This window comes from Callorhinus ursinus, unplaced genomic scaffold, assembly GCF_003265705.2.
Source record: "Callorhinus ursinus isolate GAN/ISIS: 27379988/994484 unplaced genomic scaffold, GSC_fseal_2.0 scaffold7, whole genome shotgun sequence".
Lineage (NCBI taxonomy): Eukaryota > Metazoa > Chordata > Mammalia > Carnivora > Otariidae > Callorhinus > Callorhinus ursinus.
In genome coordinates, this window is record NW_027397069.1 from 37,443,513 (window position 1) to 37,457,121 (window position 13,609).

Here is a 13,609-nt window from a genome sequence, read left to right on the forward strand (position 1 = left end):
TTTAAATTTGTATTTTGAAAAGTATGCATTTTTTATTCAGTTGGATCAAATGTGGGCACTAATGAAGGCACCATAATTAGCTGAAGCACATAATTAATACATTTTGATGATCAATTCAATTTTTTAATCAGGTAGTCATGTAGGTAAAGCTTTGCTGAGACTGAAATGAGAAAAATAAAATTGCATTTGAACTGACTAAATGTGGTTGATAACTGTCAAATCGATATAAAGTTTTGCTCTTCATTTAATATCTAATATAGATATAAATAATTATCAATACCTTCCAACATATCTTTCTTATATTTAAACAATAATCATCTCAAATACACTTTCTTTGATTTTCATAGGAAAAACTGACAAATAGTGCACACAAAAGAAATACATGAACATATCTTTCATTAGTTATTATGATGTAAAACACTACTCTTTTGTTGGATACATTTTAAGTCATCTGACAACTTTTACAATTTTATAAATCTCATTTCCAGTTATTTGTGGTGACCTACATAAATAGTACTTAGCACAATAAAAATGGCATCTGTGAAAAATGACAAAAAAGAATACATACTCAAAGAGCTGTCAATACCAACAATTTCTTAGTCTCAACATTATTTGCCATTATGTTTTCCCCTAAATTCATATAGAAATAAAAACGTGAGGTTTTGAGATTTACAGGGTTTCTGAATCAGACTTAATTAAAAATATTTCTATATATATCTACTGACACTGTCAAAGTTTCTTTAGAGTAAATGAGTAATTTTTCCCGTTAAACCTAGAAAAAATCATTATGCCTTAATTTATCATATTTTTAAATGAAGTATTTGCAGACTATAGATTCACATGATTGCAAACAGTTATATTTAAAATTTCTCCACTGCTAGTCAGTGAAGATGTTTTCTTGAATTTTTGGATTGAATTCTGTAGTTTACTATACAGTACCTTAGATGGTAAATAACAGATGGAAGAAATGCATCTTCCTGCAAAACCATGGGGAGAAAACATAAAATTGAGAAAATGTAGGTTAAAAAAACTAAATACCATGTAATTCATCAAACTTCTTTCTCCATAAAATTTCTGATCACTAAAGATGTGTCTGAATTACTTCTTAGAGGACTCCAATGATTCCACACCCACAGTTTGCTTGGTGGGTCATTCCTGATGTTTATTGGTCTCTGTGTGATGAAAGGTTTCTTGACATCTGTTTTACATGCTTTCTAAACCCATTTGTGGCACATTGTTTTGTTAATGATGGAAATAGGGAACTATCAGCTTGAGTGCATTATGCTTTTCAGAAACACTAAGTTATGAAAAACTTGTTCTTCCTGCTTTCAAGCCTCATTTCTTTTGTAACTGTTCCTTTTCCTATTTCTGATTGTTTATTCTTCCTCACTATTTCTACAAATGAACAATCCACCTTCTTATCTAAAGTCAATCCCTTCTCTCCTTCACTCACTCTTACCTACTCTTATGTATTCTGAAATACATTGTCCCAGCAATTCTTTCTTCCCTCAGAACATCATTTTCTCTCTTGACAATTTTCACTGACATAAAAACACGTTTTTATTTCTCTCATTTAAATAAGAACCGCCAACAATCTTGTTTGACCAAACTTCCCCTGCTAAAGCTTTAATTCATGTTTCTCCTTTGCCACAGAAGTCCTGACAAAGTTTTTTGTATTTTGTCCCCAATTATACTAATTCATTTTTTTAAGATTTTATTTATTTATTTATTTGACAGAGAGAAAGATAGTGAGAGAGGGAACACAAGCAGGGGGAGTGGGAGAGGGAGAAGCAGGCCTCCTGCAGAGCAGGGAGCCCGACGTGGGGCTCCATCCCAGGACTGTGGGATCATGACCTGAGCCGAAGGCAGACGCTTAACGACTGAGCCACGCAGGCGCTCCTATACTCATTCATTTCTTTCTTAAATCTACTCCAAACCTTTGTAACCATCTCTAAGACAATTGTTTTTATCAAAGGTCAGCAATGATTTCCACATTCATTAATCCAGTGGTGAAATATCAGTCTTTATCTCATTTAATACACCCTCAACATTTAACTCATTTAATCGCTCTCTTCACCTAGCTTTGTTAAAACCTTATCTTCTTCATTGTCTTCTTTTCTTTTTTTTTTTTAAAGATTTTATTTGACAGAGAGAGACACAGCGAGAGAGGGAACACAAGCTCCGGAGAGTGAGAGAGGGAGAAGCAGGCCTCCCACCCAGCAGGGAGCCCGATGCAGGGCTCGAACCCAGGACCCTGGGATTCTTCATTGTCTTCTTACATACCCAACCTCTCCTGCTAAGTCTCTATGTTAGTTTCCTCTTTTCCCTTTTCTTTAGGTTGGCAAGTCACTGTCATTGCTCCATTTTTTTTTTCCATGCTCTTCCATTGTTCAGGTGATCATATTCCGTCCTGTGGCTTTAAAAATAACCCATAAGTGGAAGATTCTCATATCCGTTTTCAGGACAGATTTTGTTCTGTACCCCAGATTCTTATATCTAAATGCTTACTTAACATCACACTTGGATATCTAATATCTGAAAGCGAAAACTTTCAGAAGTTAACTTCTAAATTTTACCCCTCAATTTCTCTAACTGTAGTTTGCTTCCCACCTCATTCGATGGCATTTCTGAATTTCCAATGACATGGACCAATCTTAACAACTTCACTGACACCTCCCTCCCTCCCTCCCTCTCTCTCTCTCACACACATGCACACACATGCACAGAATCTACATCAAGAATTTCTGTGCACTTTATCTTTAAAATATATGCAGAATCCAGGAGCTTCCTACCACCAATACTGCTACCATACCATTTCACCTCGACTATGCAGAGTGTTCCCACTGGATTCCCTGTTTCCACACATACCTCTTCTCAACATCACACTAACAGTGATCCATTAAACATAAAAGTGTGATCATGCTGTTCCTTCACTCCATGAGTAGGAGTTGGCCAAAATGGCTCACTACCCTTAAAGTTTGTTTTGTAAATAAACTTTTATTGAAACACAGACATGACAATTCACTTAGTGTACTGTCCATATAACATTTTTTTTCCAGGTGAAAACTACCCTCTATTTATTTTTAAATTTTTTATTTAAATTCAATTTAGTTAAATATAGTGTGTTATTAGTTTCAGGGGAAGAATTTAGTGATTCATCAGTTGCATATAACACCCAGGGCTCACTACGTCAAGTTCCCTCCTTAATGCCCATCACCCAGTTACCCCATCCCCTCATCCACTTCCCCTCCAGCAACTGTCAGCTTGTTTCTTATAGTTAAGAGTCTCTTATGGTTTGCTTCCCCCTGTTTTTATATTATTTTATTTTTTCCTTCCATTCCCCTATTTCATCTGTTTTGTTTCTTAAATTCCACATATGAGTGAAATCATATGACATTTGTCTTTCTCTAACTCATTTCGCCTAGCATAATATCCTCTAGTTCCATCCACATCATTGCAAATGGCAAGATTTCATTCTTTTTGACGGCTGAGTAATATTCCATTGTGTGTGTGTGTGTGTGTGTGTGTGTGTATATATATATATATATATATATCCCACATCTTCTTTATCCATTCATCTGTTGATGGACATCTGGGCTCTTTCCATATTTTGGCTATTGTGGATATTGTTGCTATAAACATTGGGGTGCATGTATCCCTCTGAATCACTATTTTTGTATCCTTTGGATAAATACCTAGTAGTGCAATTATTGGGTTGTAATTCTTTTTATGGTACATTTGCAGAAATGAAAGGGTTATGACAGAGACTGTATAGCTTGTAAGTGTCAAAAATTGTGCTTTTTAGAGAAAAAGTTCGATTTCCGAAGTTCACTAAAAACTTAGGTTCCCCAGGGGAGCCTGGGTGGCTCAGTTGGTTAAGCGACTGCCTTCGGCTCAGGTCATGATCCCAGGGTCCTGGGATCAAGCCCCACATCGGGCTCCCTGCTCGGCAGGGGACCTTCTTCTCCCTCTCCCTCTGCCCCTTCTACTGCTAGTGCTCTCCTGCTCTCTCGTTCTGTCAAATAAATAAATAAAATCTTAAAAAAAAACAAAAAACAGATTCCCCAATTTCCATTAATTCAGTTATGCTAAATGCCACAGCCACTTAAGTATTTTATAAGGCCCTTCATAACTTGACTCTCCACCAGCTCTCTCTTGCTCCAGTCACACTTGTCCCCTTACTGTTTCTCCTTAGAGCTTTTGCATTGGATATCTACTCTGTCTAGAATAATCTTTCTATAGATAGCAACAAGGTTAAACCCCTTACTTCTTTCAAATATTGCTCAAATGTTAAATTAATGAGGGCTATCTTGGGTTCTCTTTTAAGTTACAAGTAACCTCACTAGCCCTGTATCCACAAATTCCTGATTCTGTTTTCACTCCTATTATTCTCATAGCATTTAGACTCTAAAAATAAAGTTGAAATCTATTCTTTGTAATTTGGTGCAACCTACCTACAATAAAATGTAAACTCAATTGTATTAGTTTTTTTTTTTTAAGATTTTATTTATTTTTCAACAGAGAGAGAGAGAGACAGCGAGAGAAGGAACACAAGCAGGGGGAGTGGGAGAGGGAGAAGCAGGCTTCCCGCTGAGCAGGGAGCCCGATGTGGGGCTCGATCCCAGGACCCTGGGATCATTACATGAGCTGAAGGCAGACGCTTAACAACTGAGCCACCCAGGCGCCCTCAATTGTATTAGGTTTTGGTGTACTGAGCCATTCTAAGGATCTAAATCAGTGTCTGACCTAAAGTAAGTGTTCAATACATATATATGTAATGATCTTATAAATATTGTGTTTTGGAAGCATAGTGAAACAACTGGTATAGAACAGACGTATAAGTAGATAAATGCACGTGTACATGAACGAATGAATTAATGAATAAAGAGTTTCACAAAGGACGTTTGGTGACATATAATGAGAAGTAGCTTAGAATATTAAGAAAACTGTATTTTGATATATAGTAATTAATGTTAAATTTGCAAATAAATATTAATTGAAAATTTTAAACATTATATTAATAAGTATGAAATAGTTGAAATTGTAAAAGTTAATTGCAACAAGTATTAAGTGGATTTGTAAAATTGTTAAGTTGACTGAAAAAAACAAAGAATGAAATAATGTCATAAAAGTTCACAGAACGCTTTCCTTCTGAGGAATTTAACCTTATGTAGACCAGGCTTAAACCTATGAAGACCATAATCAAGAGAGAAATATTCATAGTTTTCAGAGGAACACTTTTGTTTTTCAATTTATAGGTAGAAGAGAAGGAGTATCTGGAGAAAAAAATGCTAATGTTGTATGGGAGAGGGACAACAGATGGAACAGGATTCTGGTAAAAAGGAGAAATGAAGAAAGTATTTAGAAAAGGAGGAATACAGAAAAGCAAAATAATTATACAGACATTACCTAATTCTTGGCAGCCTCTGGGATATGAAACATGCTTCATTTTATTTTTACTTAATCCTAGTAGAATGCCTGGGACATGGACATTATTATCTAAAATTGAAATCATCCTATTCCTCAATAACCCTGGCATGTTTTTCTCCTCTAGGGTCTCATCTTTATTAAATAGCTCCACCACTCACTTAGTCTCTCAGTCTTGAAGGTTTGGAGTCATAGCTGTCTCCCTTCTTTTCCTAAATCCCACATCCATTTAATCAAGTTCTATGATATATATTATTATAATGGCCATATTTGTAGCCTGTATTCATATGACATGCTTCCCAAACACAAAATACTTTGCAAACATTAACTAATTTAATTCGCACAATAACCCTATGATGCAAATATTATTACTAGTATTAATCTAGAAAAGAGTAATTCAAGTTATAGCCAAAAACGTGTTGAAGCATACATACCTAATAAGTGATAAAATCAAAATTTAAACTCAAATTTCTCTGCCTCCAAAGTGCATGTGGCTAATCAGTTTCGACTGTTGCTTCAAGTGTTTCTGGTTTCTTCTTAGATCTACTTTAAGTGCCTCTTTATAGTCTAAATTACCCTCATGTCTCACTTGCACAAGTGCAGTAACTCACTAACTTGACTTTCTACAGCCACTTGACCCTTCAAGTGCATTCTCCCCACTGAACTCAAACAAATATTTGTAAGTTAAGATTATATTACTCTCTTGTTTCAAAACATATCACTGGCTATCCTCTTTCTCTAGCTAAAAAGTCCAAAGAGAAGCCTCATGTAGATTTTTTCTAACCTTTGGAACCACTGTTAGCAGCACTGCATTTGGGTTAATCTACTCTAACTTCTCATGTTCTAGTCACACTAGATCTTTTTTTCTTTTTGCTTCTCTCTGACAGGCAATTGCACACATAGTTCCATTGCCCATATCAGATACCTCCCTTCTCCCACCACCTTTGTTTAGCTGAATCTACTCAATCTTTAGATTTCAGTTTAAGCATTATGTTCTCAAAGAAGGTTAAAATTTCACTACCCTGTGACCCAAAGATTATTTTATAAACTATTATTCTTCTATGTAAGTATTCAATTTCTGGATTACTCATTACTTTATAGCTTCTGTGAAGACAGGGATCAAGTTTATCTTGTTCATTTCTCTCCCACTCCACATACCTAATGTCCAGCATACTGTCTGCACATGGGACATGTATGTGGCAAGAAGAAACCAAATGCAATTAGGCATATACTGGAAGTCTCAAATTTCTCTTATTTATATTAGCTACAATTTTATGACTTATACATTTCACATTCTTTTAATTATGTGACAATTTTTAAATGTTTATTATATTGAATTTATTTTTGCATTATCAGTGTGCACTTTTCAAACTAATGTGAAAACATCAAAAATGTAGTGCAATAAAAAATGCAGTGAGCAACACTGTTCTTAATTTATATATAAAAATAAATATATATCTCATTTTTAAATAAAAAAGTTTTCAATCTTTCTTATGAAATCTGCAAACTTGTATGTACATATTTTCAATATTGTCATTATATTAATTTTCCACAATGTCATTGTCTGAAATCGTGATGATCATTTAAAATCTAGGCCACTAAGCACCACACACCATAAGCACCCCTGTATCTTTTATTAATTAGGGTAGCATATGATCATCATAAGAAAGTAAATCCATCTGAATTTTAATAGTCTGAAAAGAAGTCACTGAATATAAGCCAATCATTTTAATTATATTTATTACAAGAATAATATTATGAATTGCTAATTATCATCATGTGACCTACCCTCTTAACATGTGATCTACCTCTTAATACATTTTGAATTTCACTATATATTGTTAACTCACACCTGTTAGGATGGTTATTATTATTAAAAAAGAAAACAAGGGTTGGCAAGGTATTGGAGAAAGTAGAACCCTCATACATTGTTGGTGGGAATGTAATAATGGTGCAACAGCTACAGAAAATAATATAGAGTTTCATCAAAAAAATAAAGTAGAACTAATATATGATCCATCAATCACACCTCTGGATTTATATCCAAAAGAATTGAAATCAGGATATTGAAGAGCTATCTTTATATCCATGTTCACTGCAGCATTATCTGTAAAAACAATGACATGAAAACAACCTAAATGTCCTTTGATGGATGAATGGATAAAGAAAATGTGGCATATACATACAATGGAATATTATAAAGCTTTAAAAAGAATGAAATTCTGCCATTTGTGACATCATAAATGAACTTTGAAGATACAAGTGAAATAATCCAGTCACAGAATGACAAATACTTCATGATTCCACTTATATGAGGTATCTAAAAAAAGTTAAGCTCATAGAAGCAGAGAATACAGTAGTGGTTAACAGGGGCAGGGGGTGGGTTGGGAATAGGGAGTTGTCATTCAATGGATATAAAGTTTTAATTATGCTAAATAAATAATTTCAAGAGCTGCTGTATTCCTTCAATTCAAAATGTAGGGTAATTACACTGTGTACATTCACTCCATTTTATTAGTCCTCTCCAATTGATGCATACACAGACTGCTTAAAATTTCCTGCAACCTTGTACCCCAAACACAATAGACATTTTCTTTTTTCTCCTCTTCATAGTCAGAATTTTTTTATCTGTTTCATAGGAGGAATAGCCCCCGCCAAAGGCAGAAAGCTAGAACTCCAAGAGAGATTAATAAATATGTATCAAAGAGCAACAACGATGTTTTTTGAGAAGATAACATAAAACAATTGAGTCTTATTCACCAAAACATAGTGGGAAGACATTTTACAGAATACGGCATTTATTTTTAGTCACATTGTTTTAAAATTTGGTATTTGCATATCATCCATTCAAAATACGTAATTTGGTAATTTAAGAGATCTTTCTTTTAGTGCCTAAGAAAGGGCCTTACTGTTTATTGTGGTAAAGTAACCAAAGAGACAGAGTTATTTATATACAGAAAACAACTGTTATACCAATGAAGAAACAGGGAACATCATTTCAACAGATGGCATATCTGGAGTATCCAAAATGTGGATTAAAAAAAACAAAGCAACAACTTCTTAAAACTAGCAACTTCCTTCATTAAGATTGATGGAGAGTGATTTTGTTAAAAACAGTAGTGTCTAAGATAACCAAAAGACTGAGTAGGTTCTTAGTATTTCTTCACATTTGGATTAAATATTCAATTGATTCTTTCATGTATACATTTATTTATTCAGCCAATATTTATTGAAGCTTCATAATGTTTGAGGCCTTTTTTACATGTTTATGACAGAGCAATTAACAAAACTGAGAAATCACCTTCCCTCAGGGGCAACAGAAAAGCAGGCAATAAACCAAAACAATATAAACATATAATGCAAGGTTAGGTAGACAAATCGTGGAAAAACAGTAAAGTATGCCAATGATGCAGAAAAGGTGTCAGCCAACTATGATCCACCAGGTAGCTGCCTGTTTTTGTAAATAATATTGTAACACAGACACACTCACTTATTTGCATATTGCCTATGGCTGCTTTCATGCTACAATGACCAAGTTTAAATAGTTGTGATAGATATGACCATTAGAGATTAATATATTTACTTTACTATCTGGCCTCTTAAGAAAAAGTTTGTTGACACCTGGTGTAAAGCAAGGTAATTGGATACTGTTGTTAGGGAAGGATTTTTTTACAGAGTATCTTCAGGTTTATGAATAACTTGAAGAAGTAGATTATGAAAGTTATGGAAAAGAGCAGATTCGAGGCATAATCTAAAATCCTGGATAGGGGCATGCTTGATATTTTGTCAAAAACACATAGTAACTATTTTAACTAGAGTACAGTGAGCAAAAACAGCATTGACAGGAAACACGCTGAAGAAGTCAGGTATATTATCTTGAAGAATTTTGTAAGGGAAATACAATTTTTGCATTTTTAATCTAAATATTTTTGAGAAGGCTTTGAAGGTACTTGATGGAGAAGCATCTCACTGGGGGATTTAATTTTATTCCTGTTTGGAGAATGTGTAATAGAAGTCTGGAGTAGAAGGAATAATGGGAGATTGAATGTAAGCAATGATGGTGGTTTAAACTTGGGAATAATTTGGAAATGATGAGAAACTCTCTGACAGATAAAATTTGAAAGTAGTTAACCAGAACTGCTAATGCGGGGGAGGGGGGAGTCACTGATAATGAGATTTGGAAGGGAGGATGCTTACTTGAACTGGGTAGGGACATGTTTGGAGATTGTGAATTGCAGGGAAGAAACTAATAGGTGAGATATGCATAGAATAGAGAAAGGGATCCACGTATATCACTAAAGAAAGCCAAAAAACCATAAAAGAGAGCAAGAGATCAGAGAAAAATCCATAAAAACAACCTAAAGCAAGTAATAAAATGGCAATAAATACATATCTATCAATAATTATTTTGAATGTAAATGAACTAAATGCTCCAATCAAAATACGGGATGACAAAGTGGATAAAAATACAAGACCCAGCTCTATGCTGCCTACAAGAGACTCCTATCAGACCAAAAGACACCTGCAGATTGAAAGTAAGGGGATAAGAAACATTTATCATGCAAATGGATGCCAAAAGAAACCCAGGGTAGCCATAATGTCCTGCCTTCGTGGGCCTTACATCTTATTAGGTAGATATACAATAAACATGATAAATAATGGTGATCTATTACTGTGTTTAAAAGCATACAAACAGGGACGACTGGGTGGCTCAGTTAAGCGACTGACTCTTGATTTTCAACTCAGGTCATGGGCTTGGGGTTGTGAGATCAAGCCCTGTGTCAGGCTCAGTGCTCAGTGGGGTGTCTGCTTCTCTCCCTCTCTCTCTGGCCTCTCCCCCTCAGCATGCACTCTCACTCTCTCTCAAAATAAATAAATCTTTTTTAAAAAAGCAAACAACAAAAACTTGAGTATATATAAAAATGTGTTTTTATCGTTTAGCAATCTGTACGTTGTCTAGGTTCAGATGGACAGTTCTTGCTTGGAATTCCTCATGAAGCTGCTGTCAATTGTCTGCAGAGTCTGTAGCAGTGATGAGAAAGCTTAACTAAGCTGGATATCTGAGAGGCTTCATTCATGTGTCTGGCAGTGAATGTTAACCATCAGCTGAGGTGGAGATGTGGATTGATGCACATACATTTGACCATTCCATGTGACTCAAATGTCACTCAGCATGGTGGTTAAGTTCAAAGAGGGAGAGACCCAAGAACAAGCATTCTGAAAGAACTCAATGAAAGTGACAAGATTCCTTATGACATAGCCACAGAAATCCCAGAACATGACTTCTCTTGCATTTATACATCAAGAAGTCACTTGCCTGACAGTTCAGATCCAAGAGACAGGCAATTAGGATCCACCAAGGTCTTGCTACAGATGAGTATATGGGATGGGAAATAATGTTGTGCCTCCTTTGGAAAATATAATTTGTCATGGGGATACCGTATGAGAAGTTGACGAGTGTAAGGGAGAAAAATAAATCAGAGAACATGAAAAGGAGGAATCTTGGTGGTTTGTAGTTTTACATAGGAGGCTCAGGGTAGATCTCACTGAAAAGCTAAAATATTAGTGAAGAATTTGTAGCAAAGTATTGCTTAAAAAATAATGCATATGCTCCCCCAATCAATGTGGCTGTAGAGAAGGAAAAGAAGACAGTGATCCCATAATCATATTTGGTGATCGTTTCAGTTGGAGTACCATTATAACTATATGAACTTTTTTTTTCCCCTCTAAGTTAGGTGTGTTTTTGAACAGAAGACTGATATATTCTTACTTGCCTTATATTTAAAGTGAAATACAGCTGTTATTGACAATGATCTACAGAGACAAGATGGAAACCAAGACTACTTAAAAGGTAATTGGAATAATTCAGATAATAGATGATAGAAGCATGCACAAAATGGTGTCAAGGGAAGTGATAAGTGGTGGTAACATTCTGGACATATTCTGACAGAATAGCTATCAGGCTCTCCTGATAGATTAGAGGTGACTGGCAAGAGAAGAAGCAGAGATTACTCCAATGTTGGGGGCAAGAACAACAGAAAGAGTGACATTTACATTTAAAGAGATTTTCAGGGAGTTGGGCATTAGGGCAGCATAATTATTCTGGGAGTAGGCAAAGTACATGTGATTGAGATGAAGAGGTCAAAGAACTGAGAAGCACTGAAAAAGACATAGAGGTAGGTATAAATCCTTAGGGGAAGAGATCATATCTAGGTCTGTCTGCTTATTAGTACATTTCAATTTTTATTTTAATGTTGAAATAATGTTGGCTATGTGAGTATGTTTAATTTTACCCAAACCATTTAATTATCTAACTAAAAATACTGTCATATTGATTGTGCTTCAAAAGCAACTGAAACCTATGCACTGGTTTCCCACACTTTTCTGTAATTTCACACTCTATAACTTCTTGGTGGATGTGATTATACAGTAAGGAAATACATCTAAAGTTCCGTTTAACTGTCCTGACAGATCTTTTTTGAATGCAATGAACAATAACTTCAATTAACCCACTCCTGCTTTATTATACATAAGTATAATTATTTTAAGAACTCAAATAAATCAAAATAAGTATACTGTTTAATTGCAAGTAAATTGGCCAATAATTAAAATAAAACAAAAGGCACAAATATATTAGCTAGGTATGCACTCACTCTGAAAATACAAGCATACTCCTAAAGAGAAATTAGGAATTGGTGGGGGACCATTCATAAAGGAATAGCATTTTCAGGTGGCTACAGATTTGTTTAGTTTGGGCATGTCTGAGGTGGCTTGTGGTTGGAAAATTGCTTAAGGATTCATTTTTATCTTCAAGAGGAATTAGAGGGTGCAAAATAAGAAATGTGGTCAAAAAAGATAAGATGAAAAGTCTCTCTGTGCCATCCACTATCTGCCCTCAAGTAAGTCTGCCCTGATAAAGTAGAAATATGCTAACTTTTAGTGTATTTATTTACCACAAATTCATTGTTTTATTTAGCTTTTAAAGGACATTTAATTCATTTCTAGCATTGAGCGATTATAAATATAATATCAAAAATAGGATAAAGATATTTTATATATATGCTGTGATTTCTGTGGGATGCTGGCTATATCAAGGTGTACATGAGTATGGGCTTTAAATACCGAGAAATTTTTCTCCAAAAAAGCAACTACTGAGTTTTTTCAACAATGTAAGGAAAATTCCACTATTTTCATAGGATAGCCTACTTTGGATATTGTCAATTTTGAGATTACCCATCTTACCATTTTAAAATGGTATTTATTTTTTGATTTTCATTTATCAGGGCTGAGAATCTTGTCATAAGTATATTAATCATTTCAAGACTTCCTTTAATTTGAAATCTTTATCTTTATTATTTTTATCAATTTTAATTGAATTTTAATAGCTATTAATATTAATATGCATATATGCTAGGAAATTAGGAGATATATCTTGTTTATTTTTTTATTTTTTTAAAGATTTTATTTATTTATTCATGAGAGACAGAGGGAGAGAGAGAGAGAGAGAAGCAGAAGGAGAAGCAGGCTCCCAAGGAGCAGGGAGCCCGACGCGGGACTTGATCCCAGGACCCTGGGATCACGACCTGAGCCGAAGGCAGACGCTTAAACATCTGAGCCATCCAGGTGCCCCAAGATATATGTTGTTTAAAAAATGATACAAGGCCAGTGTGACAGAAACAAAGAGAGTGAAGGGAGTTAAAGCTAAAAGAGAGAGGCCATTTAAAGCAGTGTAAATTTTTATTGTAAGATAAAATTGAGTTTATTGAAGGATGTTAAGCACAGATGAAAAATTATTAGATTTAAATTTTACAAAGGTTATTCTGGGTCACTCTGTGAATAACAGATGAGAGGAATTGGGAAAGTATGTCAACAGTTAGTCATCTATTGTAATGGTCCAGGAGACAGAAGTTTGGTAGCCTGGGCTAGCATTTTAGGGTTAGTAATGAAGAGAATCAGGTGGATCTGAGGGATGATTAGAAATTAAATTACCAAGTTTATCTATTGTAAAGTAAATGTGAGGAGAGGGAAATGTTTGTTAATTTTTGACTTTTGCGACTAGATGCAGGATATGGACTTCTCAAATGTACTGAACCCTGAGGAAAGAGATAAGATGAATAATATTATGAAATTAAGAATTACCACATGATTCCATTCATATGTGGAAAAACAAAACAAATAAATA

General features: G+C 34.7%; 1 pseudogene; it reads left to right on the forward strand.

Annotated features, from left to right (window-relative positions):
- Positions 1-10,455, forward strand: part of LOC112826354 (nucleophosmin-like) — a 92,495-nt pseudogene extending 82,040 nt beyond the window's left edge.
- The last annotated feature ends 3,154 nt before the right edge of the window (positions 10,456-13,609 follow it).